Genomic DNA, 18,823 nt, shown 5'->3' with positions numbered 1-18,823 from the left:
TTGAGTGCCTGATTTCTCTCTCATCGGCTATTGAGATAAGAGAGCTGCAGATAATTTGGTTCTTGAGGGTGCTCCACCTGAAGTCTTCCCAGTAGGAAGTAGGAACTAGGAGAGCCAGAGCCAGCCACGAGAGCGCTCCCAGTAGATGAGCGATGCAACATGCAGACCCTTAGGATCCACCTCAGAGCTTGTGACCCTCTCTAGCCTCTGAGAAGGAGGAGGATGTTGCCTGCACAGAAATGAGGGTTCTTCATTCATGGGCTTCTACATTTGGGACAGAGGATTTCTATTCTGTTAGAGCACAGGATAAAATGATGGAAAAGGCAAAGTGTATAGATCATTTGTTTTCTGTTCTGTGTCACTGCTTTGCAGGGATGTTCTCGCCAGGGGACCTGTACATCATTTTTCAAGTTCTGTGTCAATCTTCTAAGGAAGATGTCTGTTGATGATGCTCAAATTTGTCTAGGGAGTATATATATCTCTGCAGGGACAAAATCATTCATTTTCAGATCTTCCAGTCAGAGCAGACATCTGTCCTTACAGTGAGGAAAAATCATAGGATCTGTATTCTATGACAAGTTATCCCCTAGGAAAGGATGGGTCTCATTGTTGACAAGATCTGTAGGAGAAACAGTGTTACACAACAATAACAAAGAATGGTAGAAAGGATCACTTTCTTGAAACAAAAAACCAAGATGTTTCATCAAAATGAAAAGAATAGGATTACGACTAAAACTTCTACTCCACACTCTCCCTTCTTTCTGGGAGAATTTTATGCTATCCTCTGAAATCCTGCAGCCCTTTCTTGTTTGCATTATTGTTAACACCTGAAGAAATGAGGTATAGTTCCTCAAAAAAAGGAGGTATCATGAGCTACATGAGACTGCAGGGTGCAAATGTACTCCTAAAGTCCCCAATGAGGACTTTGAGCTCTCCAGTTTTATCAAGATGTTTGGGTCAAATTACAGTGTATTCAAATAGTTAGAGAGACCTTTAAATGAGAGAACAAGTGGCAGAACACAAGAGTAACAAGCTAGTAACTATAGATTTTGGTGGAGACACATGAAGAAGAAAGATAAAATGAATGTTAATTAGGTTTTCATGTTTACGGTTTTATGGATTGAACGAGCTTAATAGAGTTTAATAGAGTGGAAAAGCCATACCATTGAAGATGCTCTTGAAATTAATACTGCCTTATAGGACTAATTGAGGAAGGCTTAGAATTCTGTACAGTTTTAACAGTTCAATTTAGATAGGTTAAATATTCTATTTTGTTATTGTGACAGAATAAAATAACTTAAACTGTAGTTCCTGACTCACATACTATCTGTTATACATTATCTTATCCAAATTTAATGTTTTCTTTATGTTCTCTATGTGCTGGTATTGTCAAACTATCCCTCTCCCACTTTCCTTGTCCTTTATGTAGCTATGGACAGTTTACCTTCCCCTTTCCTTACGTTCACAGTTTCATTCTAATTCCCACCTGCCTTTTGCCATACCAAGTACTATGTTTTGGAGCCTTAGTTACAGGAGAATGTGATGAAACTGCTACATGAGACAAGCAGCAGCACCTATTAATAACAGCCTGGAAAGCTCTTTCACCAGAGCTATTGGGTTCTTATATTTATCATTTCTGGCTTTGAAAGTTTAGAGCCATATGAGATAGAGCTATTGATGCAAAACCTTTACTACAGGAGAAGGGTTTGGACTTGAGAAAATACGGGAAAGAATATGAACATAATATCTTTGAGGGGAGGAGGAGAGATTGTATTGCTTTTCTCAACTGACTCAGATTCAGCTTTGATGTGTTGTCTTCCTGGACCCATTCCCTGAGATGCATCCATAGAACTATCATTCTTAAAGATGTGTTAGTTGTTTTCAAAATCTAAATATGACTCCATAGCTGCTGAGCCTTAAGTGATCTTAAGTACACTCATGACGATGATAACTGAAACAGTAAGGCATCCTTTCCTGGGTGGAATATTTCTGCAGAACAGTGCCATAGCCCTGGCTATATTCCATCACTCTCATCTTCCCTGGCTCACTGTCATGGCTTGCTAGTCTGGAACAAAGCTTTCCGACATGTTGCAAGAAATAAAAAATCTTAGAGAGAAAGAGAGTTAATGACCACGTTTAGAACTGTTAACATCAACCAAAGCTGAGTTAAAGGAACGTGTGGCAGATATATGCACTGGGCTCTCTTTGTGACTCTTTGATCCTGTGCAGCTGTAGAACAACTCAGCATAGTAACACCTCCTGTAAAACAGCTCAGTGACCGTGCTAATTGCTAAACTGAGGAAAACCAGCGTTAAATAACACGAGGGTGACCACAGTGTTTCCGCCTTGTATCACTCAACAACAGATCAAACACTGAGCCCTGCTGACGAAATGCAGTGAGGAAGAACAGGAGATCTGGTGCTGGCACGGCATTAAAGCCTGATTCTCCCCTCATACTCTCAGTGGAAGAAGTCAAAGAAAACTTTAGGTGTTTTAGGTATTTGGATGTGGATATATGTTATTCAAAATACTTTTTTTTTTTTTTCATTATTAAATGAAGGTGAGTTTGAACTACAGTGGCAGGAAATTAGCTGACATGCCTTTTTCCCTTGCAATAGGCGGCACACTGTTTGCCATCTGCAGATCTGAAGCAGGCAGCCTTTTGTAAACTACAGTCGTCTCAGGTGTTTTCAGTGTAAAGGTCCAGGGAATGCAACAAGATGGAGATTAATTTGCAGGTCTTACTCAAAATAGCCAAGACCATGTATATTTTAAGGACCTTCCAGTGTAAGACAGTGATAAATTAGAAATCCTTGCCCCAGAAAGGCTTGTTAGTAAATCTGATACACAGTTAGCTGACATCTCTGATGCATGGAGTTTTAAACCTGTTCAGCAGCTCTGCCTTCTGCCCACCTCCCACTCCATTGTTAGAAAGTATATCCATCACATTTTACATGGGATAGCTCAGGCTTCTATCTGGTTGGTAGCAGCAACATTTTCTGCATTAGCAACTCTCTACAGATAATGTCTTGAGGATCAAGAAGGGGAGATTAAGTCTGAATAAATAGCTCATGATGCTCATATTTAATCATTGTACTTAGAGACAGCCAAATCAGTCAAACAACACCTGTCACTGACATGGAGGTATCATGAAGATACACACAAAACTGCAGCAATAAACTTTGCCCCTTAAAATACACCTGGGGCCTGTAAGTGAGTAAATTCTCTGTGACCATAGACATTGACACTGATGACTGTAATGAAAGAGCCATGTTGCTCAGGAATGACAGAGAGTAACTTTGGATGTATCTACATGGCTGGGCAAGTAGGGAAGGGAGAAGGAAGGAGAGGTTTGTCCTTGAACAGCTTAATCTAACAAATAGTATGCATTTGTGGCCCTATGAGCTTCTGAGTTTGGGACAGTTAAACCCGTGCACCCAAGTACACAATCCACTGCAAATATTTTTCTCCCTTCATAAATGCCAGTGGGATGAAAAAGGGGAGAACAGAAGGGGGAAGTGTTTTAGCTTTGGCAAGAATAAAATTTCTCTATGTCTCTGTGTACAGAATTACAATCCTTGGCAAAAAGCTGGGAGGTGGCATTTGGGACAGGAAAGGAGAAAGTGAGAAAGGGCCGTGGTAGTGACTGAGATGGTGATTTGAACATTTCTAGGAGAAGTGCAGCAGATACATCACCATTGTGCTGTAAGGAGAGAGCACCACAGCCAGCTTGGCTAAGGTGAGCTGGCATGTGCTTTTGCAATGAAATTCAGCTCCTCCATCACACAAAATATTCTCTGGTTGCTGTCCCGTTATTTAACAGCATGGCATCCTGCTTAGAACAGAGCAAGCTGTTCTGTACCTTCAGAGGCAGTGAGTATGTGTAGCTGTGTCTTGAATGTTTTCACTGTAGCATATAATGTAAAGCCTCTCCACGGCAAGCATTAGCGATGCAATTTCATAACTATCTGTTCAGACAGTGCACAGGAGCTTGAAAAACAACTTTAGACACTTTATTCCCTCTGGGAAATGCCATCCGAGAATATGTTCATCTGACAAACATGCGAAAGGCTGTCCCCTATCGGTGAACCATGAAGAATACCACCCGTTTTTTGTATCTGTGTGAGCTGTGCTCCTCCCTGCCTAGAGTGGTACAGCCCTCGCTCCCTCGTCAAACTTAGCAGCTGAAAAGTACAGAGACATTGCCCTGCCCCTTTTGCCTTGCAATGTGAATTTGATATTATCTGTACCACCTTTGACAATGCACTTGAAATTAATCAGAGGAGAAATGTCTTATTTGATTATATTTAACCGTGAACACTGATCAGTTGCATGCAATTTTAACTTCAGAGCTGCATGTCTGAAGTCCTTTCTAAAAAGGGCAAAACGTTACCCAGAGATACATGGGAGCTGGTATTATCTGAGTCTCTGAGACGATGTACTTGGGGAAATAGCCGTACATCTGGGAAATTAAGACTGATTTATTTTGAAGCTCTCCATGAGTGTTGGACAGTATCAAAAGAAAGATCCCCAAACATCACTCCTTTGCCCACTGCATGTTTTCATTGCAGTCGTCTTAGCTCATCTTGCTTTAAGATTAATTAATTCCCAGTGGACTGGGAGACTCCACGATGTCCCTGAGGGGGCCACAGTGCCTGCTGTTCCCCGCACTTCAGGTGAGTGCACCTGACTTCTCTGCCTGTAGTGGTGGATGGGAGTTACTTTGGGTGTACTCTGACCTCTCAGACTGGGCTTCACTCCCAGGCACGTTGTTAATGACCTTAAGTTGCACCAGGGGAGGTTCAGGTTGGATATTAGGAAACATTTCTTCTCAAAAAGAGTGGAGAGGCATTGGCACAGGGTGCCAAGCAGGTGGGGGATCACACAGAAGATGTGACACTGAGGGATGTGGTCAGTGGGCATGGTGAGAGTGGGATAACAGTTGGACTGGATGATCTTAGTCATCTTTTCCAACCTTAATGATTCTGTGATTCCAAACACTCAGCAGAGGACCAGTCATTAGTGCACACCATCACATTCCCACTAAGAGCTGATGTATATCTGGTACGCACACGGACCGGAGGTGCAGGCTTAGCTGCCTCTGGAAGCTGCCATGTGGCATGCATCAGAATTGCTCTGCAAACCAAACTAGTGCTGAGCTGCACTGCTCTACTGAACCCAAACAGCAGCGCTAGTGTGTACTTTGTGGGATGGCAGTGGGAAACTTTACAGTTATTGTTTGTACCTTATACAGGTAGAGATCATTAGCTGACAATCCTGGCACTTCTCCCCATCTTTTTGTGGGGAGAGGGCAGAGCTCCCACATTTGTTCCATATCATGATACTCAGATAAGCTAGCCAATTTCACTGACAAAAATAATTTAAACTAGGGTTAAAAGACAGAAGAAAGGCAGAGAAGAGATGCTTACCGTAGAGTAGAGCAGGAAAGCAGGCTGAGGCCCAAATGCACTTACTCTATCTTGTCTTGAGCTTGTAATAATTTTTCATTCCTCAGCTGTACAGGATCTCTGAACTCAAAACAGCTCACTTAATCAAACAAGTTCTTTTTCCTACTGAGGGAAACCTAGGATTCCCGTGTTTCTCTGCCTTGCACACAGACAGAAGGTGCAGTGAGGCCCATCTGTGTATTCCGACAGGCTTTTCTTGACTGCTGCTCAGATTCATCACTCCTTCATGAAGGTCAGGAGGTTTCCTGCCTCCGTAACCTATAACCTTCCTGCTCGCAGACACCCAACAGGCCTCAGATGGCCTTTCCCAGGGGGAGGGAAGTGTCTCAAGCTGTTTTTCAATGGCTTTTCTGGAATCCAAGGAGGAATTAATATTTCACCAAAGTGACTTGTGGGGCAGAAGGGGGAGCCTGAATACAAATCCATTTGTTGATTGAGATTCTGAGGTGGGAGCAAAGGAAGAAAGCTTTGCAGGGAGTGTTTTCAAGCTCTTAAAAGCATGTGTTTTTTGGTTGTGTTTTGTTTTTTTTTTTCTCCATGAGCTGTTCTTACACATAAAACTGTTAATAATAAGAGCACAGTAGGTAATATAAATGGCACAAAAGGCGCTCTTTCATTGCAAAGCTGAACAGTTTGTGGTTTAGTAGATTTCTGTGATAAAAGAAACAAAAGAATAAAAGTTTTCTCCTTCTCAAAAGCTACCATGCCTGGTAACATCTTTAGCTAATAAAAAGATGTCAGCCCCCACCTCCTACTGACATATGTTCTTACCCAATTAAAGTCCTCCAGCAGATCTGTAGGACTATTGACAACATGTTCCATGTCACTAAGCTTGGTTTGCTGCCCTGCTACAGAAATAACAATACAGCACCTCTTAAATGGTCTTAGTGTTAATAAGTGGCAGAAGAGATGGAGTTTTACAGGCTGCCAGGCTCCTATCTGAGCTATTCATTCAGTCGTTTATCTTCCTCCTTGTTTTTCCTTCCATCTTGTTCGGTGTCAGCAGCAGGACTTAGATGCCTACAGGAAAAGATTTAGTTCTCTTTTTTACTGAAGCAAACCAGTGCTATTTTGTCAGTGGTGGATTTTTAAATTTTTTTTAAATTTTTGCCAATTTACATTGGGCAGATTGGAGGTGAGAGGCTCTGAAATGTGCAGATTTCCCATGAAGATTCATAGAGAGGGGTTGTTGTCCAGTGTGTACCTGGAAAGGGTAAGAAACTAAGAAACTGGAAGACAGTAACCAGTGTCCCTTAGTACCAAGTTGGTCTGCAAAATCCTAATGGAAAGGAGGCAGTGTTTTTCTGTGCAGAATACTAGGAGCCCAGTTCCAATTCAGGGAATGAAACCTCTCAAAGCAGACCTGTAGATAAGCTATGCAAGCAGCATTAATGCCTGCCATCACTTCAGCTGCAGCCCATCAGCTGCTGCCAACTCTGTGTAAGTCTGTGTACTCTGCTGAAAGCAAAGTAGCAATTCATTCACCTGCTCATATGTGTGTATGCAATCCAAATAAAACCAACTTCCCTCCCTTTTCTGCATGAGCAACATGAGCAGAGGATGTCACAGGTTCACAGCATTGAATGGAGGTTCTCCAGTCACGTCTTCTCCCAGTGTTCACTCAATTGCAAAGTTTGGGGTGAAGCTATGAGGCTTAAAGGAAAGGAACATCCATAGTGACATAGAGGGCTTTGTAGCCATTTCCCATCTCTTTCATAGACTGTACAAAAGGCTTGGTTGGGCAACTGGCATGGTTTCCAAAAGGCACTGAAAATCCCCTCTGAAATTGATGGGAAGGCCATACATCACTTTTGTGATACAGTTTGTTATTCATATGTAGAAGAGAGATGATAACTTTTAGGTGTTTCCCCTTTCTATATATTGTCTGTTTTGAGCTGCATGCTCCTTGCAGAAGGGGTTTTTTCCAAGGGCATTCAGAGCTCACCACGAGAGGCCTCACTTTATGGCACCATGGTATGTTTAGGTCTGGCCCCATTGTATGGACAGAGAAGACACAGCAGTCTGTCGTCTCATTGAGCAAAATCTACCATGAAACCCTTTCCCTCTGTGCCTATTGGCTACAGTTAGTCTTGCTCCAACATCTAAACACAAGTGGATCATCAGTGGTTCTGTATAACTTTGTGCACGCAGGAAATAGTTGTAGCTGGTATATGGCTCCACAGCAATCCACTCTGCAGCGTGAGAGAAAACACCTAGATATGTCAGTACATTGTGTTTTTCTTTTCACGTCCCTGATTAAAAGCAAACCTTTGTCTTCTGCACTTGGATACCCTCGTTATCATTAGTTCATTGACTAGTGCATATACAACTGGTTTTAGCCTCCATTTAAAATGCAAGGAGTTTACTGATGTGTGGAGCACAGCAGGATAAAGATGTACTTGAGCAAACATACATTTAGTCATTTATTTTTCTACCGGCAGTTTTAGAGAGGGTGTTTTTTTTCCCTTTTTTTTTTTTAATAATAAATCTAATCCGTTCAGTCAGCGGTCTCAAGAGTAAAAGCTTTGGCCTCAGCTTGGTGTTGATGTTTGGTCGAGTCTTAAAGCTTCATGGTTTTTTGACACTGCACTGAGTCTGAAGCTTTGATGTCTGAGGCTGCTGCCTGCACAGAGTAAATCATATTTTAAAGTTTATCACTACGAAGAGTATGCTGCTTCTCAGCCATACACACACACACATCCACATACAGCATCTTTCCACTTCTTTTTGCTACCTAGAAGTTTCCTTAGGATTAAATGATTCCTCCACTCTCTGTTCTCACACGGATGTTTCCATCTTTAATTCAAACCTCACGGCATTTATGGGCTTAGGCACTATATACTTGCGCTTAGCAGTGCCAATTGAGGTCCTAAAGAGAAATGAAAACAGTTTTCTCACTCCATTGCTATAGCTGCTGTATTTGGTGCATGCTGGCTGCGTACGTCCATGTAAAATCCATTTCTGGAACTCATAGCACTAAAGTGAAGGCCTGAGATAGATGGCTCCTGTGCCTCGGCAGATTCAGAGACTGGCAATGCAGGATCACTCTGCTCTTTACAATGTCATGAAATAAAAAGTTTCTTCTATATAAATCAGTTATGGCCTCAGAGAGCATCAGTGGCTTCTGGCATACAGCTGCAAATACAACAGCCTCCAGAGGCCTCTGAGAAGGAGCTCATTTCACGGATTGGCATGCTTCCTGTGAGCTCCTTTGGCCACATCCTCGTGTTGCCCTTTTTGGCTGGTCTGGAGAAATGTGCGGGTCACCTATCGTGTAGGTTGGCAACTGTTGTGAAAATCTATGTCTTCCTTTCACAGGCTAATGGGGCACATCAGGGTATGGGATTAGCAGGATTAGTTGGGTCAGCAATTGAACTGTGGCTGTTCAGAGCTTCCCCAAGCATACAGGGCCTGCTGGCAGGAGGGAGCCACAGCTCCCCATTTACTAAGCAGCCACTCTTCTGTTACAATTGACTTGTATGAAAAGCTGACAATATAGTGTGAACGTATATGTGTGTCTCTGGGTCAGATACAAGATTTTAGCAAGCTAGACAAGTCAGCAACACTTGGGAATTTGTATATCTTCTGGCTTCCATCCATGCAAGTGATGATTGTGCAGGACCAAAGCAGTGCTGAAATTTATTCTCATTCTCAAACCAAGGAGCAGTATCCAGCACAATTCAGCATCTCTGGCCCTGTATGGGCTGAGTATGGTTTTATGCATTTTGGTGCCTTTTGAGGAGACTCTGTAGGAACGTAGTGGGAGGTTGGTGAGGGCACAGTTCGAGGCACAGCCACACCATGGCCATGATATTGAAGTGCACAGCAGAGCTGCGAGAGCAGAACTTTGTTGCCAGCACAAGTTAAAAAAGTCTCTTTGTGTAATAGAAAGTTAAATGTAATCCAACATCACCTGCAGTTATGAAGGGTAATGCACAAAATCTGCTGTTCCAGGTGTTAACTGAAATGTGGCATTTCAGGCATAGCTAAGGAACATAATGCCTGTCAGTAGGACTTATGCTCCCAAATCCCGTAAGCATTTTAAAAAGCCCTCTACTGCCCCTCTCAGCTATTACAGGTACTGATGCAAATGCCTCCTCAGCTCTTCTGCACCTACCAGGAAGTATCTGTGAGTTCTTGGGGCAAGAAATGAAACAAAGAGTTTTTCTTCTCCTTTTAATGCATCTCTGTCTTTACCTCTAGTTTTTTGAAGAGCTGGAACACTCTTCAACACCTACCGTCTGCACTTGTTACCTGGAGGGAAAAAACAAGTGTTCAGGCTTTTTCTCTCTTTGGAGTAGCTGCACAGAGCTGAGATGAGGAGCATACTGAAGTACATTGGCTGCACAGAAAAGCTCCTCCACCTACTCTATCATCTCGGCATTTTTCCTCCAGCTTCTATTTATCTTCTATGTACAGATTCGCTAAATGGAGGAAATTCTTCCAGAATTCATGATTCAAGCCGTGGGGCCAGGAAGTAACTTGGGATGAAGAAAGAAAGGGCAGGTAAAAGTGCAATTAATTGTCTGCACACCCCTTTCCCTCTGCCAGCTATATAACTCTTTCCTATGGAAGCGTAAATGCCTTGAAATAAAGGTCAAGATATTAGCACACTGGGCATGGTTCGGGCAATCTTTGCTCAATTCCTGCTATTGACTCTTTGCATGACCTGAGGAAGGTCTCTCATTTCTCTCTGTCTTAGATCTCTATCTATCTTTAAAATAATGATAAGCATATTTCTTCTTTCTCCAGTCCATTTGGATTGCCAGCTTTCTGAGCCTTGGTGTTAGATATTGGTGCTGATACGCCCGCAGCCACAGCTCTGAAAGCATCCTGATGGGAATGCAAACACTTAAGACTGTGCCTCAGCTTCAAAATCTGAAATTAGCTGAAATAGTACACTTTGCCTGGCCTTAATGTCACTGACTGTTGACAATTGATATTTTGTGTATCAGTTAGAATCCATGCTCCTAGAATAGTAAACTAGATATGAGCCCTACTGTAAAGAGCAGGGTGATAGTGATAGTCTTCATCCACCTCCTGACTGCTGGGGCTGGTAAGATAGTTCCCAGGTGAGGAATTTACGTGTAACAGCAGCTGTGAGCAGCTTTCCTTAGAAGTGTCTTGCTGGCCAGTGTTTACAACAAGGCAGGCACTGGACCGAAAAGATCACAGCCTGATCTGGCATTGAATTCCCCAATGTCCTCAGAAGTAGTATGAGAAAAAGTAGCAGAAAGCAGTGTGCTATTTGGATTCACAGTGGCAGCAGCTATAAAAGGCTGAAATGCCCCCTGAACGAGGTTCATAATATCACTGTGGATATTAATATCTTAGCACCCCATCAAGGCTACTTTGCTAACCCCCTGCTGCAGCTGGAAGGAGCAGCTGGAAAGATGAGGGGTTCAGCAGCAAAGCTGAGATGGCCGAGATGTGTTCCCCCAAGGCAGCTCCCACCCACTGCCCCACAGTTCATCACCCCTCAGCTGTGTTGATACAGCTGTTTATTATTAACAGCTATTTTCAGGCTGTGCCTTTCAGGAATCTGCGTTACGGTTCAGCTCCACAATCAACCATATGGGGTCCCAAAGGGGCATATCGGGTGCAGGGGATGAGGAGGGAGGTGTAGGGCGAGTAGGGACCAGTGGGGCACAGACCTGGCTCTCAGTGCATGCAGCCTGGTGTCATCCTGTCAGCCACATGTGATGAGCATCCGTATCTTCCTACAAAACAGAGTGCATGACAAGTTCCTAAGGCAATCCATTGCATGGACCACCTTTGGAGTACAGATGTGCCATGGAATTCAAGTGCTCATCTCATGCCGCCTAGGAGCTAGGAAACATAAGACATATGGACACATGTGCCACACTGCAAAAAATGGACAGAGAGGTTCTAGACAGTCTCTGATAATTCATAAACAATGGAGTCAAATAGAAAGGGGACAGATTACTGTACCAGCTACCTTTAATGTTGGTTTTCTTTTTCCTTTTTTTTTTAAAGAGTTGATGGAAATAATGGCTCAGTTTCCATCTTGTAAGGTGTGTAATCAGTAATATTAAAGGTGATCTTACCAAACATTGTTGAACCTTGTTAGGCTCAAGTTAACCAAACTGACTTCAGTCTGCATGTTTGTGCAGAAGCTTATGCTGGGTAGGATCCCACTTTCATCATCTCCGATGGTAGATATTTCGATAGATGAAGATCACATCTTTTTGGATCTGTTTGTTCTGTATTTGGTAAATTGGTTGTGATTTGGGGCTGGCTTGGCTCAGAATGAAAGGCTGTATGATAGTCTAAGCTTCCACATATGACCAGAGAGTAAAAACTGAGAGCCACTGAGGGTGCAGCTATTGATCATCAGATTGGCCAATGTCAGCAAGCACTTTTTTAATCAGAAAAAAAAAGTCACACCTGGGGATAGGTACTATGAAAATTACTGCCAGAGGGAGGAAGCAATCTCACAGGGAGAATATTGCTAAATTTAATCTTCCCAACAGAAGCCGTAGAGATAAGCCCATTAGCAACCTTCTGTTTCTGCTTCTGTTTACGTTATTTTTCTATTTCTTAGTTGCGAAGTTTAAGAAAGCATTTAATCTCATACAAATTATATAGTTTTGTGATCATTTGTCTATTTACTTCCATTAGTGAGGGCACGAAGAATTTTCTGTCAGTTGTCATATCATTAAGCCCAGGCTTTTAGGCCTGATTTGACTATCTTGAATAGCATCACTTCCAGATTCTATTTGAAAATGATTATTATATCCATGTCTTGTGGGGAAGAATTAGTGAGCTTTCTGACAAATGATGTGCATAATTCGCAGCTGCATTCCCATGTATTGACGCTGCAGCCTTAAAATGCCTGGGAGAAGGCAAAGGCTGAAGAGGGCTGCCCAGGAAGGGGCACCCAGGGGTGTTCAAGAAATGTGGAGATGTGGTACTGAAGGACATGGTTCAGTGGGCAATATTGGTGTTGGACCTGATAACCTTAGTGGTCTTATCCAACCATAATGATTCTGATTCCACGTTTCTATGATTCTAAGATGGCTCAAAACTGAGCCAAGACCATCTTCACTTTGGAATTTTCTCCCTGATTCTTCTCCTCTCTTCAGGTTGATGACATCATTTGTTCCACAAGTCCCCTATCAATGCATTTCCATAATGCGCCTGTACTCCTTTCATCTCATTTCCTGAGAGTGCCAAACTACTTGGAATTCTTTTCTTTTCCTGAATTAAGAGTTCAAAGGATGGATTTTTAATTAAATATTCCTGATGAGTGGTTTCACTAAATGAACAGAAGGGAAATTGTTCTATCAACTCTCTGTATTGCAGAGGAGTGGGACAGTGAATTCATGACCTATGAACAAAAGGACAGCCTCCCACTATATTGAGAATTTCCCAGAAATGTAATATGTTGTTTTCAGTGAATGATGTGGTAATGTGGGCACGCTGCCACACCTCTGCTTTACTGAAATCAAGATGAGCTCCACTAGGAAAGATTGTGCCCTCCCTTGCTTACAGTGGGGTCATTGGAACTAAGGCAATTCCTTTGTGAAGGAAAGGTGATAGACACTGAGGCAAAGTGTTAGTGTATCTCAAGCCTCTGGGAGTCACTAAGAGAATGTTTGTACAAGTATTTGCATGAGGTAAGACTGGTCTGGAGTATCATGCATGTAAGTTGCAGAGCACCCAGCACAGACTCCATCTCGCCAGCATATTTCTGCTCGACGCAGAGCTGAACTGCACTATAAACACAGTGGGATGTTAAAGCTGTAATGGCATCAGATGTAGTACTGACAAAAGACATGTGAGTTCACAGAGATCTTCAAACAATTATTAAGATGGACAGAGTCAGGTTTCATCTACTGTACTTACAGAGTAGGAGTAGTCTAGTCTGCAGCGTAAAAGGCTTGGAAGGAGTAGTGCCTATTCACTGTTATTCAATGGGTCATACCCCAGAGTGCCTGCAAACCTCTCTCAGATTCAAACACGAGTCCCCTGTAATGGTTTTTAGTGAGTTAATCTTTTATCTTTTCTTTTGCAAAATGCTGTCAAGTAACATGAGTTATATTCTACTAGATAATTTTCCTAAAGTGGCTACAGTATACACCAACAATAGCTATGCTCTTTGTCCAGACTATCGTTTTAGAATATGCTTTAGCTGCATCTTCTGTAGGATGTAGCCACTCAAGGAATATTTCAGAGAGACAATTCACTGCAGGCAGTCCATTTCTTCTGTGTAGTTATGCGAAAGGAAATGAAACAAATTGAGAACGAACTTGTCAGAGGTCCTCAAATGCATCCAAGTTCTTGCTCCCAGGAGAACACAGAAAGACGGTGGTCGTAACCTTGCTATAGCTTGCACCACACTTACACCTCTGATTAACAGTGGTACACATGTTCTTCCCAATTTCAATTGAAGTTCTAAGTAGTTTCTGTGAATTTTGAGACCTTTAATTAAGGAATTCACTGAGGGCTACCAGCTGGAATTAAGCAATAGCTAGCTCAAGAACTACCTTAAAGTGAGACTGGTTGGGTGCTGGAGGAGTATACAGGAAAGTACTGTTAATGCTTCTTCTGATTGTGGAAACAGGAAGGAAGAAGTCTTATTTTGTTCTTTTATCCTTCCTCACTGAAAAACAGATAGTGGGGTCCCAGAAGGTTATAGAGTGACCCATAAGTTTTATGTACCGACAGCAAAATTCCAGCAGAATTTTGTTATCCTACAGGAGAGACAAGCATGAATTGAGCTACGCATACCAGAGCAGGCAACACTCTTCTCATGCCTATTTTGCCTTTGCCCCTTTTCTTCCTATACTTGTGCTAGTTACTAATGGCTGATGCATTAAATTGTTAATTTGTGGCAGGAACGGAAAACGATAACTCTAAGTAAGAAGGGAATATCATGATATAAAATGGCCTGACCTTTAAGTTGCTACTTGGGACTTAAGTCCAATGGACTTAATTGCTTATAATTTCAAATAGAACAACAAAAAAAAAACACTCATCTTTGCTTGTCTTTTCTTTACAGGTCATAGCAGAAATGCTAAGTCATGGCTTGAAGCAGTAATTGAACACCTGGTAGGAAGGCAGGGCCAACCCAGAGGAGCTCAGGTGCATGCAATGCAGTTGATTGACCAGAAGGGATGGTGCCAGGATCCACCCCTTCCCAGACCTCATTTAAGAGTTGGCAGGGGGAGACAAAGGTATCTCTCAGGAGATCTCTATCTACTGGAGGCCTTCCAAAGGTAAGTAGTTCTTCCTTTGTTTCTGCATCTGTGACTGCTGAATTTGGACTTGTTCTCATTTGCTATAGCCTGGGACTGTGCCACTCCTTTATTATTGCTGTAAGTTATAGTGTTGCACAGGTGTCTGAAGCATCCTCTGTTGTTTATAGTAAAAACATCTTCAAAGCTGAAACCTATAAGGAATACACGCAAGAGGAAATGAATGGAGGTTGTCATTATTTCTGGTTTGTCACTTCCTATAGGCTCTCTGATACTCCCTTACAGCCATGCTGATTGTGAGTGACTGCAATGTGTATACTTATGTCCATGTGCTTGATACCAATTTTATCTAAGCTGAAGATGATTATTTTATTGTGTCTTATTTATGAAGTTCCTGCTCAGTCCAGTGCTTCCTTCAGGAGGAATCGCTGGTGAATATTTGAGCCGAATGGCTCATTCCACGCTTCATCAGCTCACTATCCACAATAACACTGAGCTATGCCCACTGCACACCAGGGCAAATTTTTAACTGTTCCATTTCTTTAACAGAAGAATGCCTTCCTACCACCTAGTAAGAGGTGAGTGTTTCCTGGGCACAGATAGAAGTTATTCCACTGCTGGCATTTTGCTCTGGAAACTCTGAGCTGTTCTCAGTTTTTCAAGTCAGCAATCAAATCATGTTTATGTAGGCCTGGCTGTGCAAATGTATTGATCTGTAGCCTGTTACTGTTTTCTGCTTTGTATTTATGTGGCTCTAATGGACTGAAAGCGTTTCAAAACTGAAGGGGATTAAAGTACGTAGCTTTTTCTCTGAGCAAATTTAAAGAATATTATCAACTAGAAAACTTTTTTTAAATGTGAATTTACAGCATATGTACAGTAATTTTAGAGATACTCCAATGTCCAATAGTGGAGCACAAACCTGCAAAAACTGGCTTACAGAGAGGAAACAATGGAGCTGGCAACTCTTGTCAAATGTGAGGAATGAGTTTTTAAATGAGCTCTGACTTCTCTTTAGCATCGTTTGCCTGGTCAAGTGATCTAACCCCTAGCTAGATGTGACCATATGGCTGGTGACTACTTCCTATTAAAGGATTATCATATTTATGATCTTCTTTCACATACTGGTGAAAAGCAATCCTGTCATCTGTTCATAGTCTCAGAGAGCTGTTTGTGCTACTGCTTTAAAAGGCGTGTAGTCTAGACCTCCCTCATCCTTAAGGCTTTATGTTTCGAGCACAATTTTAGCCAATGCTGAGAACTAAATCAAACCTGTGTTTTCAGCAGTCCCTCAAAACTAAGGGGGCAATTTCTAGAGAAACTCAACTTTTGACAGTGCTGAAAACCTCAATGTGAGGTTGGCTCCAGGTGTTGCTGCACCCACTTTAGCCACCCACTGATGCATCAGTCACACTTACTAAGAAGTGTTATTACCCTCTTTAATGACTGAGGGAGAGGTACTACTGAGCCAATCACCCCTTCTGCTTAAGAGTGCTTAATCTTAATAAAACAAATTTGATTGTAGGAACTGCCACATGTTTTAAGTTAACTGTCTCTCTTACGCATGGCTGCGCTTCCCAGGTAATCCTACACAGTGCATGTATCCAAGGCACAGTTCAGTTGCACTTTGCAAATCCCCACAAAGCAATTACTGGCCTTTCTACATATTAAGGAATTGTCAATTTTAGGTGCAATTAAAGTAAAATTGCTTTCAGTAGATAGTTGGGTATGATGTCTTTTGCTGGTCGTAATTCTCCTATACTTTGTTGTTTCTTCAAATGAAAATTATATTTCTCTTGTGCCCTGGAATCTCAGGCTCATTTTTGACCCAAAGTATCCTCAGAGAGTTATAAAACTTAGATGATATAATGGCATATTATCTAGTAATGAACATTGTGAGAATCAAGCCAGGAAGATGAAGACAAGAGATGTGAATTAATGTTTTAATAATCTTCCTGAGATTAGTACAAGTCACACGGGCTGGGATCCCCATCACTGCCAGAGAGTGATACAGCTCTTCCTATATGGAACAATATTGCTTTATAACTCTCCAAGGACGTGATACTTAATGTCTGTACAGATGGATGGTCACTCAGCTACCCATAAAGTTATGACCTTGTCCCAGCAGTGTTGTGCAATAGGGTGCTTTGGGCTGAACTGTTATTCACAGTGCCATAGCCTCTGTTGAAGACAGAAGCTGGTTAGTTTATTTTTACATCCAGTCAACTTTATGCTGCACAAGACATTCTTTTCTACTGAACTAGGGAGCTTGCTATTTTTATAATAGAAAGGAAAGGTTATAGTATTGTTCACTTCCTGATAGATTAACTCCAGATTTGAATTGAAATACAGCTGTGAATCATCAGTTCTAGGGTGGTATGACAGAACATTAGTTGGTACCATGCTGGTATTATTTGTCTTCAGTGAAGAAGTCAAGCAGCCACACAATGCTAATCTTCCCACACATTCACACGCGCATGCGACTGCTCCATGGCTGAAGTAACAAGGGTGTTACTTCATGAATAATGTCTTGTTCTTTCATTTGAGAATACAAAGAATCTTCAGCCAGGACAAAAACTGTGCTGTTGTCTCAAACTGGCGACTCCAAATGTTATGTTAGATAAATGGATTTACCCATTAGAAACCAAGAAGGTCTCCTTTGGCACTCTGCAAGCTGTAGGATGTTCCTGAGTTTTCCTCTCCAAACAGCTTTTCTGTGTGTGTGGGGGGGGGAAGGAGGGGGGGGGGGAAAACACCTTTAGAAATTGGGTTCAGTGGTGTAGAACACAGTACAAAGCTATTTCTTTTTAACTTGTTCCTATGTTTATCTTCTCCACCAAAAAGGTGACACATCTATTCTGAATTGGTCTATATTTAATACCTATTTTATCCAGCCTTGCAAAAGCTTTGTCTATTGGATGGAAAACTATTTATTTGTCAATTTCTGTTCCTTGTTAGGGGCTTACAAGCAGTGTCCAAGACAGTGCATAGCAGCTTTGGGACGAGATTGCTTATTAATCATGCTTTTCACAGAGTCTTGAAATAATGCTTATGGCAGTTATCAGAACCATCTCCAGTATCTCAGCACCACTTCAACAAGATCCCTTGAAAAGGGACAGTATTAGTATTAGTATGTCTTGATACCAGTGTAGCAACCCTGGGAAGGATTTTTCTAAGGGCTACCGTGAAGTGGGAGGAAATTCACTGAAGTAGCTCGCAGTGAAGACAGTGTGGCTCTGTTGACTTTATTCCTTCATTTGGGTGGTCCAGGAAACTTGGCACGGGTACAAAAGGGAGTACAATTGTATTGGTCTTTTCATATGTACCTTTCTCAACAAATTTGCCTTATGACAGTAAACCAGGAAACTGGGAATGGGGGCTGTTAGCTGAAAAACTGTTATCACTGCAACCTCATTTGTTTTTCTTTAGTACACCCTCCTGATATATTCAGCATTCAGAGCTGCCTTCCAGTCAGTCAGCCACTGTTAGTCCAGCTCCTGCTTGACAAGTGCTTAAAGTCAACTAACCAATAAAATCTTCAGCCAAGCTCCAAATGAGCATCTGGCACCGGTTGTTCAGATGTGCTGGTGAACAAAAGCAAGCTATGGGAAAGACAAGCCAGTATTCAGAGATTATTTTTTGGCAATGGGTTTTGCCGTATTATTTCTCTGCTGTGCTAGCTGAAAGGGTCTGCCTTTTGCTTTTTAACCTTATTGTTTCAATGCCAGAATGGCGGACGTATATAACACAAGTTAAAACCAGAGCTCTTAAATGATGTGATATTTTCTTTCATCATGTTAGTAAGCAACCTTGGTAGTGCCATTTCATATAAAGCAGTACAAAAATCACAAGTTCCAGAAATACGATAATTCTAGCAGTGACACAAAGAATGATCTGCTCTGTGGTCTTATTGACTATCAATGTGGTGAAAATGCCATTCTGCAGTATCTAGTTAATTATTTTCTGTTGTTTTTGTACATGTTTTTAACTAACATTAAGCAAAATGTACATTGTGGAACAAACCATCCATACAGGCTGTCATAATTACTGTTTAGCACTTTCACACTTGCAAAAGTTTATTAAAACTTCACGACTCATTAATAGTAAGTGATCATAATCACTTAATAGAAAAGG

Source organism: Tympanuchus pallidicinctus, unplaced genomic scaffold, assembly GCF_026119805.1.
Source record: "Tympanuchus pallidicinctus isolate F22 unplaced genomic scaffold, pur_lepc_1.0 scaffold16, whole genome shotgun sequence".
Taxonomy (NCBI): domain Eukaryota; kingdom Metazoa; phylum Chordata; class Aves; order Galliformes; family Phasianidae; genus Tympanuchus; species Tympanuchus pallidicinctus.
This window is presented reverse-complemented; position numbering follows the sequence as displayed.